General features: G+C 48.3%; 1 protein-coding gene across 1 annotated transcript in view; it reads right to left on the reverse strand.

Moving 5' to 3' along the window:
* The window catches only part of ME3 (malic enzyme 3), a 210,093-nt gene that overhangs the window by 24,647 nt on the left and 170,358 nt on the right, over nucleotides 1-15,088 (reverse strand). The window lies entirely within an intron of this gene.

A 15,088-nucleotide genomic window follows, 5' to 3' on the forward strand; every position in this document is an offset into this window, starting at 1 on the left:
ATCCCTTGTGAAAGATTACCTCAATCAAGCTGACACATCCATCACCTGTACAGTTACCCCCTCTTGTTTTGCATGATGGGGACATTGAAGGTCTCCTCTGTTAGCAAGCTTCAAGTATCTGTACAGTATTAATTAGTAACTGTGGTCTCCACGCTGCACAGGAATCTCCACGGCTAGTAAGCACCCCGACGGCTCTGATCTGAGGGTCTAGGAAACTGGGGAGCACTGCTTTGGTGGCTACAGACAGGCTCCCGAAGCTGCCTGAGACGCCTCCTAGATTTCAAGGTCAGGACAAAGTTTGTATTACTTAAAAAATGACTAGATTCATCACCTACGTTTGCCGTTAACACCATCTGTGAGAAAGGAGAGAGCTTAATCCACAGACAAAAAAAAAAAAAAAAAAAGATTTTATCTCATGGATCAATCTGTGCCTAATAGTATCTGAGGTCATGCTCATTGAGAAAAATGCCCTGATTGATTAGCAAGGAATGTCAGGGGCATGTGGTAGGAGGGGTGTTCTGCTTATCCCAACCAGGTGTGACCTACGGCTGGGGACCAGCTGTGGAAAGAATGATTTATGACCTTGCTGAAAAGGTGGGTGGGGCGTGCACTTCTTTGTGGTCTTCCTGTGCTGTGGGGGCATCTGTCTCAGATGAGGCTAGTGGTGACGGGAGGGTGAGCAGCCCTGAAATGGTCCAGAAAACATTGTTTTTCACCCTCATCATTTTGCGCATGACTTACCCTGTGCAGTAGAAATGCCAGTAGGCAGGCAAATATTTGCTTCTACCATGGTCCTCCCAGAACCTCAGTGATTTAGGGCTGTTGGTGGGGGATCTGGGGTGGGTTCATGTTATAGGGACAGAAATGGAGAAGCAGTTAACTTGCTACAGTCCAGGGCTAAGAGTTCTGGGCTGAGATCACTAGGCTTATGGGCTTCACCTGACTCTTGTCAAATACAACTGAGTGAGCTTGCACAAGTCACTTCACTTTTCTATCCTGCCTTAGTTTCCCCATCTATCAGTGAGCACAATAATATCTGCCTGGCCAACTTCTGTGGGCTGTTTTGAGGACTAAAACCTGAAGGTGGCTTTTACATTGTAAAGTAATAAATACATGTGTCATCCTGGCCACAATTTTTAAAATTTATTTTATTATTATTATTAAGCAAGAGATAGGGAGGCAGAGAGACAGACTCCTGCATGTACACCAAATGGGATCCACCCAGCAAGCTCCCTATGGGGCGATGCTCTGCCCATCTGGGGCCATTGCTCTGTTGCTCGGCAACCGAGCTATTTTAGCGCCTGAGGTGAGACCATGGAGCCATCCTCAGCGCCCAGGGCCAACTTGCTCAAATGAGCCATGACTGTGGAAAGGTGGGGAGAGAGAGTGAGAGAGAGGAGGGGGAGGGGGGAGTGGAGAAACTAATGGTCGCTTCTCCTGTGTGCTCTGACTGGGAATCAAACCTGGGACTTCTACCCATGCTCTACCACTGAGCTAACTGGCCAGGGCCCACAATTCTTATTCACAGTCACAGAGCAAGTGCTTATGGGGGTCGTGGTGGGGGCTCGTGGTGTTTCCTGACCCACCATCTAGCCCCTTTCCCCTTGTACAATGAAGAGAAATGATATAAAAAAAAACCCTGTGCACAAATATAACGCTATGCTTGCCAACTCAAAATTTACTGTGAATTTTTGTTGAGGGTGTGAATTTCAAGTATTTGGGTTGGGAGGGGGAACAGAAAGCCTTTGGTAGCTGCTGACATTTTGCTATATATAATCCTCACAAGATGCCCAGTGTGGCTCCACAACTGGCCAGGAGCTAAGATGCTGAAAAGGTCAGACAACAAAAGAATGTGATTCTGGCCTCCTTTCTTTTTCTCCCTCTGTCTTAAACACACACACACACACACACACACACACACACACACACACACACTCTCACACACACATTTGACCTTTAAACAACACCACTCTGAGATAAAAATAAGGCAAGAGTAATAAATAAACACTTTTGCTCAGTACACTATTACTCTTTCATATTATATTCAGTTTTATATAAGAGAACCTCCCCAGGGAACAATTTGCTGAGATACTGAGTAAACCCTCATTAATTCAGGCCTCTTTAATCGTAACTCGGCACTGTATAAAAGACTATGTGAATCGCTCATCCAAACAACCTAGACACAGCATTCCTAGACCTCCTTGAACTAAAGAGCCTCGGAACCCGCCTCACCTTTGACACCCCTCCTCACCTTCGACTCCCCTCCCCACGGCTTCCCTGCGCCTTTCCTCACCAGAAACCCGCCCTCCTCCCCTCCTCACCTTCGACTCCCCTCCCCACGGCTTCCCTGCGCCTTTCCTCACCAGAAACCCGCCCTCCTCCCCTCCTCACCTTCGACTCCCCTCCCCACCGCTTCCCTGCGCCTTTCCTCACCAGAAACCCGCCCTCCTCCCCTCCTCACCTTCGACTCCCCTCCCCACGGCTTCCCCGCGCCTTTCCTCACCAGAAACCCGCCCTCCTCCCCTCCTCACCTTCGACTCCCCTCCCCACAGCTTCCCCGCGCCTTTCCTCACCAGAAACCCGCCCTCCTCTAGAGTTCCACACTGCCCGTTTCAGTCTCTGAACTCAGCCTCACTCCACCGCCCTCGCTTCTACTACACTGTTCTTTGTCTCCACTGAGACCTTGGGGACATTTGCCATTTTTTCTCAGTCCTGGGCCCCATCTGTTGGTCCATTCAATCACTGTCCATCCATCCATCCATCCATCCATCCATCCATCCATCCAAAAGCATCTATTGATGCTTTAGGAAAGGCTATGCATAAAGGAGCAGGAAAAATTTAGTGTTATGAGTTTGCCTGTCAATTTGTGAAACTAATTAAAAGCCAATTAAGAAGAATAGCAACATTTTAAAGTAAAAATTTAAATGGCTTAGGTTAAAAGAAACTTTTTTCAATTCACTCATGTACATCCAAATACAGGTAATGAGCATTCAGGGTAACACCAATTTAAATGTTAATTATAACTGCCTTATATATGTTTATTAATGCACTACTATTAATAACAATAGTAACAAAAATAGCTAACTTTATTGAGTGTTTATTACCCGCTGGACATCTCCCTGAGCTCTTTAGATATTATCTCAATTAATCCTCACAGGACTTTGTGAAGCAGTTGCTACAGATGTTATTTGCCAGGGGGCTACTGATTCCACTGCGATTGCCAAATGGTGGGGAAGGAATCTGAATCTGGCTCTTGATCCCTGTAGAACTCACCTTAGTGTAGTTTAAATGGCGGTATGAATTTGTAAAAGAGCAGATGATGAAGTTGGATTTCTTTCTCCATGGAGAAAGAAAGTGCATTGTACTGGGAGACAACAACACCGAGTTCTCCCTGTCTCTGACATGGGGCTGAGCCCCCTTTTTTGGGGTGAGTTTTCTGCTCTGAGAGTGTTGGAGGAGTAGCACAGGCTACTTAATGTAGGGTTGGAGTAGATCAACCAGGAGCTTCACTCAGATATTCCAATGAGTCCAAGGTAGGGAGGTCTAACGATCCTGAGTCAAAGCACCTTGTGGCAGGACAGCCTTGAGATTCAGTATTTTAGAATCCCCTTTGAGCTGAAACACGGCTGAGTGTGCAGGTCTGAGGTAGCCGCCCTCTGGGCGGTACAGCCAGAGCAGCAGTGGGGCCCCTGGGAAGGGTCGCTGCTCGGGCCCCTGGGAAGGGACGCTGCTCGGGCCCCTGGGAAGGGACGCTGCTCGGGCCCCTGGGGGGCCCCTGGGAAGGGACGCTGCTCGGGCCCCTGGGAAGGGACGCTGCTCGGGCCCCTGGGGAGGGACGCTGCTCGGGCCCCTGGGGAGGGACGCTGCTCGGGCCCCTGGGGAGGGTCGCTGCTCGGGCCCCTGGGGAGGGACGCTGCTCGGGCCCCTGGGAAGGGTCGCTGCTCGGGCCCCTGGGAAGGGTCCTTGACAGTTTCCCGATTTGGGTGCTGGCAGCACATCGCTGACATTCTTGGCTGCCAGAAGCCGCTGCTCACTGATCTCCAGGGAGGCTCCTGCTTATTTGTCCCCTTCTATACTTTTGAACACCTCGCCCCGAAGCTCTGGCAGGGGCTGAGGAGCAGCTGAGACTTCCCAGGGCAGAATTCCTGCAATGGAGAAGAAGGCACCTCCCCAAGCCACACATGGAGCGCCAGCATTTCTTAAGCCTGAGGGCTCAGCTGGGAAAGGGCCTTGGGGAGGCATTCCACAGCAAGGGCTCACTAAAGACAGGCTGTTGGGGGTGGTGGTGAATGTTTACATTGTTTTTCTCCAACTCTGAGGCAAGAGGAAGCCTGTAAACTAGCGAGCTGTGTGTGACAATGTGATAAGACCCAGGCTTGGGCCAATAGAGCCAGATCTGCCACCTGGGACGCGGCCTCCCAAGGGTAAGGGATTCTGAGGTGGCTATTCCGCCCTTGCTCCCAGCAAGCCAACTGATGCTGCCGAGGGATGTGGTGAGAGCAGCACATTCCAGGGGCTGCCGACTTGGTTTCTCTTTCCATGGGTCAGGACCTGCCATTCTTCTAAACACCTGGGTCTGACCTCTTTCAGGCCTGAACAAACACATGAGGGACCTGGGAGGAGCAGGTGAATTTGCACAGCCTGCCTCCAAACAGAATGACTAAAAGCTACCACTCATATTTCCCTGGGAGCCCACTCTGTCCTTCCAATGAACAGTGCACACACGTGACTCCCACAGCAGAGTGCTCCGTGAGAAGCAGTTGTCCCGATGAAGAGCTAGTTCTTTCACTTACGCTTTCCCGCCAGGAGCTAGAGCAGACAGCGTCATGAGACCTTGGGGTGTTTGTTTCTATTTCACACATTCCATTAGACTCGAGTCCCTCAAGATGCTCTCAGAAAGAGTTTCTATGGCTCACCCCATGTGAGAAACTCTGAATGCTACCTACAATACATGCAATGTATATTAAAGGCTCTGAAAAGTCCTGCATTTTTGAATGAAAAGAAACCTATTTAACCCAGCATTTTCTTTTCTTTTCTTTTCTTTTCTTTTCTTTTCTTTTCTTTTCTTTCTTTCTTCTTTTTTTATTAACTGAGAGGTGGGAGGCAGAGATAGACTCCTACATGAGCCCCAATGGGATACACCTGGCAAGCCCCTTACAAGGCGATGTTCTACCCATCTGGGATGCTGCTCTGTTGCTCGGCAACTGAGCTATTCTTAGTGCCTGAGGTGAGGCCATGGAGCCATCCTCAGCACCGGGGCCAACTTTGCTCAAACCATTTGAGCCATGACTGTGGGAGGGAAAGAGAGAGAGAAAGATAAAGTGGGAGAGGGGTGGAGAAGCAGATGGACACTTCTCCTGTGTACCCTGACTGGAAATCGAATCTGGGACTTCCACATGCTGGGCAGATGCTCTACCACTGAGTCAACCAGCCAGGGCCTAACCCAGAATTTTTAAAACTTATTTGACTGGAGACCTTGCCCTTCTGAGTTCCACCCTTTCCACCTATGGTGGAGCAGCACACTTTAAGAGACACCACCCCCTTTACCAGTGGGGCTGGGTGGACTCAGGGCAAGACCACCTCTCTCTGGGAATGTGGCAATCACCACTTCTGGCCAGGATCTTATAATAACTGATTTCACCTCCTTGAGGTTTATTCTGCCTCCCCAATCCATTCTCCCTATCTTTTTAAACACAAATCTGTCCAGGCCACTTATTTTCTGACAATCCTTAGAAGGCCCCCACTTATCTTTGAGATTCTGCCCAAACTCCTTAGGTGGTGTTGAGTTTGGCACCAACCTTAATGCTCAACCCCTGCCATGTCTTCCAACATGGCATACGCTGCTCCTCCCCTACCACTGGGGGCCCTGGCCCAGCTCCGTGCTTTTGTTCAAGTGCCTAGAAGGCTCCCTTTCACCAGGCCAACTCCTACTCAAACTCTAAGTCCCAGCTGAAATGTCACCTCTTCTAGGAAGATTTCTCTGACCCATCACCTTCTCAACCCTAGGGGTAGCAGCAACTCTCCCCTCTGGGCTGCCGTGATACTCTGGAGACATCTTTATAATCGCACATATCACATTGCATCACGATTATTTCTTGACATTTCTGTTTTAAATATTAAAGACATGTATACAACAGGGGATCCTCTTTGCTTTAGGAACCATCTTAGGTGTGATATAAGCATTCCATTCAGCAGCAAACATTCCTAAGTGTCCACTGCAAGGGCTTGTCTTACCTGCTGGATGACAAAGGCAAATCCAAGACTCTTACAGTCTGATGGGGACACAAGAAAATAAAACGAAGCAGTTGCCACATACGGTGGCAAGGGTAGGAATAAAGGTCCATGCTAGGTATGAAGGAGGCCTCAAAAGGAGCGGGCAGCTCTGCGGGGGGGAGGGAGGCAGTGAGGGCGCCACAGAGCAGGAGCCTCCGGTGGGGCAGAAGGAAGAGCAGAGGCCCGGCAGATGGTGCGCAGGTGTGGCCGGGGCGGGAGAAGGGTGCTCTCGGCACAGGGAACACTTGTGCTTGGGGGAAGAGACTAGGAGGCCTTCCTGCAGCTGCAGGAAAATAAAGTAGGAGTTTGGGAGAGGGGTGTGGACAGGGGAGGAACTGCGGAGACAAGGCTGGGTGGAGCCAGGGGCTGCTCCTGTGTAAAGAGCCTCCACAGTCTGGAGGGCAGCGGGGACCCACTGAGGGGCTGTAGGCCTGTGTTTTAGGAAGTTCATTCTGGCAACAGAGCAGAGGATGGGCTGGCAGCGGGGAGGAGATGTGGAGACAAAGAGGTGTGCCACCCAGTAAGAGATACAAAGTCCTGGGAAAAGGCATGGGGACAGGGTAGGAGAAGATGTGAAGGAAAAAAGGCAGAGTACAGTGAGCTTTGGGACGGGAGAGTCTGGCTCCATCACTTACTAAATGTGTGATCTTAAGCTACTTATTTTATCCAAATTTCAGTTGTCTTTGACAATAGAGTAGGATAATAATGGCCTGCAGCCTTGTTGAGAGAATTAAACGAGGTGATATAGCGTGGCAGCCAGTCCACAGAGGCGATGGTTATTAATGACAGGCTTCCATAAGGGGCCAGATGTGGAAGATGAAGGAGGAAGAGGAGCCCAGGGTGGTGGAAGGTGATTGCACTGCCCACCGAGCGTGGGGTGGGGAAGGACAGGCAGCCTTACTTGGTGAGACAGGCTTGGGCTGTGCTGAGTCAGAGGAGCTGAGATGCCCCAGGGGACATGTTATGAGCAGTAGACACTGTGAGGCTGAGCAGAGAGGAACATGAAGCCCAGGGCATCATGAGCAGTGCAAGTCCTGGGACTAGATGCGGTTTCAGGCAGAGCATGTGCAGTGAGCAGGAAGCCGGGCCAATGACAGAACCCCAGGGCACCTACGCCCAAAGAGCAGAGAGCACCGAGGAAACGAGTCCAGCCAAGGAAAGTGAGCAGGGGAACCGTCCAGGTGGCAGGTGGGCCGGCAGAGCAGTGTCAGATGCTGCTGAAATGTCCTGAAAAACAGATCTGTGGGAGCTGGCACTTAGAAGTGGAACAGTAGGCAGGGAGCCATTCTGCAGGGGGTTAAAGGGTAAATGGAAGGGGGGGGGGTAATGTCATTGATTATGAATTTCAAGAAGTTTGGCTATGAAGTAGAGGGAAGGTGACAGCCATTGGGGGATGTGGGACTGAAGAATGGATTCATTTTTGAGATGGGAAGTGTGCATATGAGATAAAGGAGCCACTGTGGAGAGAGATGAGAGGAGTAATGATGGGGAGACCCTAAGGAGCTGGAGTCCAGCTAGAGTAGGAGGACCTGTCCCTCTCCCTAAGACCTCCCGACCCAGGGGAGGGGACAATGTGAAGCCCTCACATCACAGCTCCACCACTGCTATGTATGAGGGGGTGAGTCACTCTGCTGGGGGCAGGGGCTGGAAATGACCCACAAGGATGACAGCGGAACTGTTCTGTAGGTGAGGAAACTGGAAACCACAGGCTGGAGAAAGCAGGAATATTGAGCCTGAAAAAGAGAAAGCCAAGTGGAATGAAGCGTAATGACCATCTTCAAAAAAGACGAAGGACTGTTCTGTTTTTTGTAGCCTTAGAAAAAGCAGAGTCAACAGGTGGAAGTCAGAAGGATACACATTTCAGTGCCAAATAAGGCAAAGATTTCAAACACTGGGTGGAAAGAGGCTGCCAGTCCCTGGAAGTGATTCCGCGATCCCTGGAGCTCCACTTGGTGAAGGAGTTGAGGAAGGAATCCAGAGGGGGTGGGGGATGGACCCCTGAGGCCCCTCCCTTCCCAGGTCCCTCACTTGCAGATCCCCCTTGCGCTTGCCCGGCCCCGCAGCCAGACTGGCGGGCTCCTGTGGCTGGCGTTCTGGCCCAATGGGGAAACCTTCCATCAAGTAACAAGACAGTCACAGGAAGCAGAACTTCTAAGCAAAAATCCCAGAATAATGTGGCCATTCGTCAGTCACTGTTCTGACGGCAATGCTGGGCCAGACAGAAAACACTCGGGAACAGTTTGGATTTCCTCCTCAGTTTCGCTGTTTGTCTGAGTTCCTGGGCAAGCATGCAAAGGGCGCCAGGAATCCCAGTGTTGGGAGGAGGATGGTGGCTGACATGCTGACCCCTTGACTTCTGAAAGGTCAGAGGCCAGTACTGAGCTTTTCCTCTAGGTTCACAACAACTGGCTCTTCAACTTTCTGCTCATAAAGTCCGTGAACTTTTCCCAGACACCAACCCACCAGCTGGCTTGGGAGCATCAGCATTTGAGTTGTCACGAGGCCACTGATACCCTCGATGAAGCTTTTCTAATTCATTACACCCACTTTGATCTCTCTATTCAGGGGAACTACCGTGGTATTTGTACCATACAGTCTGCCATACAATCATGTCTCAACCTCCTCAGAGTCTAAACTGCTCCTCACTCCGAACTGGCTATATTCTACCTTGAATTATGACAGTCAGTCTGGGGGTGAAAGACTATAAAGTCAGAAAAGCCAGTCTGTGTTCATTGGCTTTTGGGACCAAACTGATCCAAGGATGAAGAGAGGAAGAGAAGGGAAGGGAGGGGAAGAGAGGGGAAGACTGTCACGTTACTCGGCAGACTAGATCAAAGCAGGCAGCAGGCAGAGTCCTGGAGGGCCGCGGAGGTGTCTCACTCACCATTGCATGGCAGGACGACTGAAGGAGGTCTAACTGACCCCTCTCCTGCCCTCTGGACGAATCAGCTTCAGACACCCATGTTAAAAGACCAAGCAGCCTTGTGGCTGTGTGCCTATGCCCTGTGCCTGATTGGCTCCCTAAATATTGGTGAACAAATGAAAGCAGGAATGAAAGAATGTTAGAGAGTGGTCCCATGACAGAAATGCCTGGTGGGACACCTACCATATGACATCACCAGTTCTCCTTGGAGTTGCACTGTCCCTTTCTAGGGCCATAGTGGCAAAGCATCTTAGTATCACAACAGCTCAGGGCATTTCCTTTACCCTCAGGGATGCGAGTCAGCACAGACAAGGCCACTGTGGGGAGTCCTTCCCAGCCAGGCTGGATGAGCAGGCACAGAGAGTCTGTAGTAAGCAACCTCAGGTTTTGGAGTCAGAATCCTGATTTCCAATTTCTAGTTGGGTGATTTTGGACAAGTGACGTAACCTTTCTGAGCCTTAGTGTTTGACCTCTAAGGGTAGCTGTGGTCTAAATGTGAAGCATCCAGCAAGAGTAGGTGCTCTGTAAAAGTGAGTTGCTAGCTCTTTCCTGAGCAGAAGGCCGTGACTTTTAAATACAACCAAATGTCCTAGGACCTCCGACCACTGATTTCCCTTATTAGCCTTGATTGACACTGCAAGCAGGGCGGTTCACTAGGCACTAGATCAATCTATATCATCCCAGCAGTAAATCTTTGAGCATATCTTTTTTTCCCTCAATCAATTATAAGCTCCCTGAGAAGAAAGTCTATTTTTGACTTATTTCTATGTGCAATAAATATCCATTGAATGGATGAATGGATGAATGTATACATGAAGAAATAGATAACTTAATACTGCCTTGAACTATTTTTTTGATTATTTTATATGTTCATATAACAGTCTCAGGAATCCTGACCAGGTGGTGGATAGAGCATTGACCTGGGATGCTGAGGACTCAGGTTCAAAACCCTGAGGTCGCTGGCTTGAGTGCAGTCTCATCTGGCTTGAGCATAGGGTTGTTGGCTTGAGCATGGGATTATAGACATGGCCCCATGGTCACTAGTTTGAGTTGAAGGTCGCTGCCTTGAGCCCAAGGTCACTGGCTTGAGTCCAAGGTCGCTGAAACCCCCTGGTCAAGGCACGTAAGAGAAAGCAATTAATGAACAACTAAGGTGCTGCAACTATGAGTTGATGCTTCTCATTTCTCTTCCTTCCTATCATATGTCTGTCCCTCTCTCTCCTGCTTAAAAAAAATACAGTCTCAGGGAGAACTGAATTATTTAGGACAGGTCTTTTCTCTGTTCTAGACACACTCGGGTTGCACAGAGAAAGCACATGATAAATATTGATATATGGTGAATAAGAATTTGGGAACAATTTCATAAATTTTATGAGTGACAAAAAACAACTGGATAGGTTCCTTTTAATCCCTGGTCGGCAAACTGTGACTTGTGAGCCAAATGCAGCTCTTTGGCCCCTTGAGTGTGGCTCTTCCACAAAAGACCACATGTGGGTGCTACCTCGATAAGGAATGTACCTACCTATATAGTTTAAGTTTAAAATATTTGGCTCTCAAAAGAAATTTCAACCGTTGTACTGTTGATATTTGGCTCTGTTGACTAATGAGTTTGCCAACCACTGCCCTTAATTTTCCAATGCTTTTATCATTATCTGACTGTGGGAAATAATTTTCTCTCTGTCTCAGTTTCCTTACTTCTAAAGTTAGGGATTTGGATCAAATGGGCAAGTACGTCTTGCTGAAGTGTTTTGTGACTGTGAGATCGCAGTTCAAGGGAGGACCAGGTGGGAATGAAGTGAGATAGAGCTTGATCTGCAGAAGACAATCCTAAAATTCATTGTAGGTAAAAATACTGACCAGTGACTGGCTCTGCTGAGAAGGGCTCATAATGTGAATGCCCCCTTGAAGCGTTATAATCAAGGCTTAGAGCTAACAGTTTATACTTTTTACTATCTTTTAAAATTAAAGTAAAAGTTTGAAACTTTCTTTCTAGTCTGGATGCCATAAACTTGAGGGTTTTCCTTTGTTTATATTATTTTAAATGCACCAGAAGAAGCTTGGACCCAAAGAGCCTGTCAGTTACCCACCCCCTCCTCCTGGGAGTAGGTTGTACCAGGATGGGTGTGGGTGGAGGGGAGCTTGTTGTTTGTGAAGAGTGCTGCAAGGGGGGACTAGCTCTGGTGAGTGGAGGGTCAAGAAGACCACTAGCCATGGGTGGTTAAGAAGGAGAAACCAGCCCTGGTGGGATATCTCAGTTGGTTAGAGCATTGTCTTAATAAGCCAAGGTTGTGGGTTTGATCCTTGGGCAGAGCACATACAAGAATCAACCAGTGAATGCATATATAAGTAGAACAACAAACTGATGTCTTTTTCTCTTTCTCCTTTCCTCTCTCTGAAAAAACAATGTTGGAACCAGGAGGCGCTAGCCAACTGACCCAGATGCTGGCAAATTTTTCCACCACAAAAAGGACATGATAATAATGTGACATGATAGGGGTGTTAGCTAGCACGATGGTGGTACTCATATTGCAATATATTAATGTATCAAATCAACATGTATCTACCTTAAACTTGTACAATATTATATGTCAATTATATCCTAATAAAAATAATTTTAAAAAAGGATGCTTCCCTCACTGCCAGTAGCTAGAGTTTTGAAAATGGGAGTTGATGGGTGGCTCCTCCAGAGCCCCTTTGATGGTGAGGCAGAGTGGGGCACCAACCCAGTACTAGAACAAACCTGAGTTAGAAGACATGAGTAGGCTAAGTAGGATAGTTTCCATAAGACCTTCCCATTTATCCTCCTTGCTTATTGTATCAAGAAGGTGTCTAGAGTATGTTGGATTTTCTTTCCATGTTAAAAGAAAAGAAAGGGAAGTATCTAAGTTAGAGGATATGTTCTGTAGTTAGATTACCTGGGTTCACAGCTTGGTTCCACCATTTGCTAAAGGTTTGACCTTGGAAAAGTTCCCTAATCTCTCTGTGCCTCAGTTTCCTCATCTGTAAAGTGTGCATCCATTCAGTAAGTGTTTATTGAGCATCCACACTGCACTGGGCATTGTTCTTGGTGCTTGAGATGAATCAGCATCAAGTAGTAGAGACAGAGATCTCTCTCTAGAACTTCTATTTTAGTGGAATAGGATCATTATTGTACCTATGTAATATAATTATTTCATTAAATAAATTCAATGTACGTGAGTTGCTTTTTTGTCCACAGGAGCCGAGGTTAGCCCAGCACTCAATTCACCAAAAGGGAAAGGTGGAATGCTTACTTCTTTTCTTTTCTTATCTTTTCTTTTCTTTTCTTTTCTTTTCAAGTGAGAGGAGGGAAGATAGAGAGACAGATTCTTGCATGCACCCAAACTAGGATCCACCTGGTAAGTCCCGTTTGTTGATGCTTGAATCAACAGAGCTATCCTCAGCACCCAGGGCTGATGCTTGGGCCAACCAAGTTATCTTCTGTGTCCAATACTGATGCTTGGACCACCCAAGCTATCCTCAGTGCCTGAGAGCAACGTTTGAACCAATTGAGCTATCCTCAGAGCCTGGGGCCAATTCTCAAACCAATCAAGCCACTGACTGTCGAACAGAAACAGGGAGAGAAGGGGAAGGAAGAGGGAAAGAGAAATAGATGGTCACATGTGTGCCCTCACTGGGGATCAAACCTAGGATGTCTGCATGCTTGGCTGTTGCTTTATCCACTGAACCAACTGGCCAGGAATATTTCTTTATTATTATTATTTTAATGCAAGGAACTATATTTAGGAAAGAATTGCTGCTGAACACATTACAAAAAACCTATTTTTTTTTCCAATTACAAAAGAAACACCTGCTCACAAACAACATTATAAAACATTTAAAAACAAATGGCTTGGATTATTATATAAGTGAATGTCAGGCAGCAAGATGGTGGTGGAGTAGGCAGATGTACTAACTTCTACTTCCCAGAACCAAAGTGGATTACAACTTAATTTTAAGAACCATCATCTGGAAAAACCAACTTTGGACTAAATTAAAAGGACTCTTTAACCAAGGAACACTGAAGAAGCCATACTGAGACTGGTAGGAATAGCAGAAATGCAGAGAGGGTTGCCCAGCTCCCGGGAGTGAACAGCAGCCTGGAAGATCTTGCGTGGCGGGAAGTGAGTTTAGCAGAAAGGGGAGGGTCCTGGGCCCCAAGACCAAAGCCCCAGCCTGAAGCCCCAGAGCCTAGAAGAAGTGTATGGATAGTACTTAGCTATGAAACAAGCCAGGATACTGTTTGTGAGAAAGAGACAGATTTCTCAGACCCAGGATTCTTCTTAAAGGGACTACACAGAAAATCTCTTTCACAACCACTCACCTGAGACTCTGGGGGATGGGGAGAGACTGAGAGGACCAGAGTAGCAGGAAGAGAGAGTAATCTAAAGAGGTGCAGGGAGAAACACTTTGAGGGACAGCCACCCTAACCCCTGGGTTGAGTCACTCCCCAAATCTAAAGTGACTATTTCTCCTGGAACCAGCAATACCAGCAAAGGGAAGCAGGACACTAGCCAAACAAGTTTTCCCACAGCACTCAGAGCAGAGTCGCTTAGAAAGAGGGAGCCTTCAGGAATACAGTATTGAGTGCTAGGGTATAAGCAGCAGCACCCCCTCCTACACTGCTGAGGGCTTGCTGGAGGGCAGGCGGCATTGGCAGGACACAGAAGCGCAGTCCTGTCAGTGGGGGCAGAAGCTGGGCAAGCTGCGACTGAGGCCCAGTGTTAGCTCAGTCCTGCCTGGGGGGCAGAAGGGGCACACAAAAGTGATCCAACCTGGCTGCGGGCCAGGTGAGCAAAAGCAGTCCTGCCTGCAATCCCACCTGCAGGGGCAAGGCGAAAGCTGGGAAACTGGCAGAGAGCCCTGGCTGGGCAGGGGTGGGCAGCCCCTATGGAGAGCTGGGGTGTGTGGCCCAGTGCGCTAATGCAGCCCTGCCATCAGGGGTGGGGCAAAAGCTAAGGAACAGGCAGAGACCCATGGCTGAGCAAGGGTGCACAATTCCACCCCTGGAGCTGGGTCTTATGGTCATCGCAAGCACAGCCCCACCTGTGGGGGCGGAAACCTGTGGCTGAGCATAGGTGCGTGGCCCCACCTGCAGTGTCAAGGCTTGCGGCCCCAGCATGGAGCGCAGTGCCACTCAAAGGGGTGGGGCAAAGGCCAAGGCCTGCCAGGGCTTGTAGCCCCAGCACGTGAACACAGCCTGGACCATGGAGGAGAGGCAGAAACCTCAGTGACTGCCCCAGCAGGCCAGCGCTGGCAACGCCCTTACCTGAATGCTTGAGGCAGCCTCAGAGGGAATGGCACACCTGCAGACAGACCACACCTGGGGAACACAGAGGCCACACCCATTGGACTCATGTGGACACATCCTTCTTATACCAGACAGAATGGGAAGGCAGAGAAATGCAACCAAAATGAATCGAGAGAAATCCCCAGAACAGTACTTGAATGAGTCAAATATAAACAAATTACCAGATGCAGAGTTTAAAATAATGATTGTTAGGATGCTCAAAGATCTGAGAACAGCAATAGATGAACATAGTAAGCAACTAAATAAAGAGATAGCAAATATAAGAAAGGACATTGAAATAATAAAAAAGAATCAGTCAGTAATGACAAATACAATATCAGAAATAAAGAACACAATGGAAGGAATTAAAAGTGGAATGGATGAAGCTGAGAATCAAATCAGTGAGTTAGAGGACAACATACACAAAGGCACAGAAGCAGAGCAGCAAAAAGAAAAGAGACTCAAAAAGTCTTAGGAAACTCTAAGAGAGCTCTGTGACAATATGAGAAACAACATCCACATCATAAAGGCTCCTGAAGAACAAGAGAAAGAACAAGTGATAGAAACCTTGTTCAATCAAATCA

Source organism: Saccopteryx leptura, chromosome 1 (genome assembly GCF_036850995.1).
Source record: "Saccopteryx leptura isolate mSacLep1 chromosome 1, mSacLep1_pri_phased_curated, whole genome shotgun sequence".
NCBI lineage: Eukaryota > Metazoa > Chordata > Mammalia > Chiroptera > Emballonuridae > Saccopteryx > Saccopteryx leptura.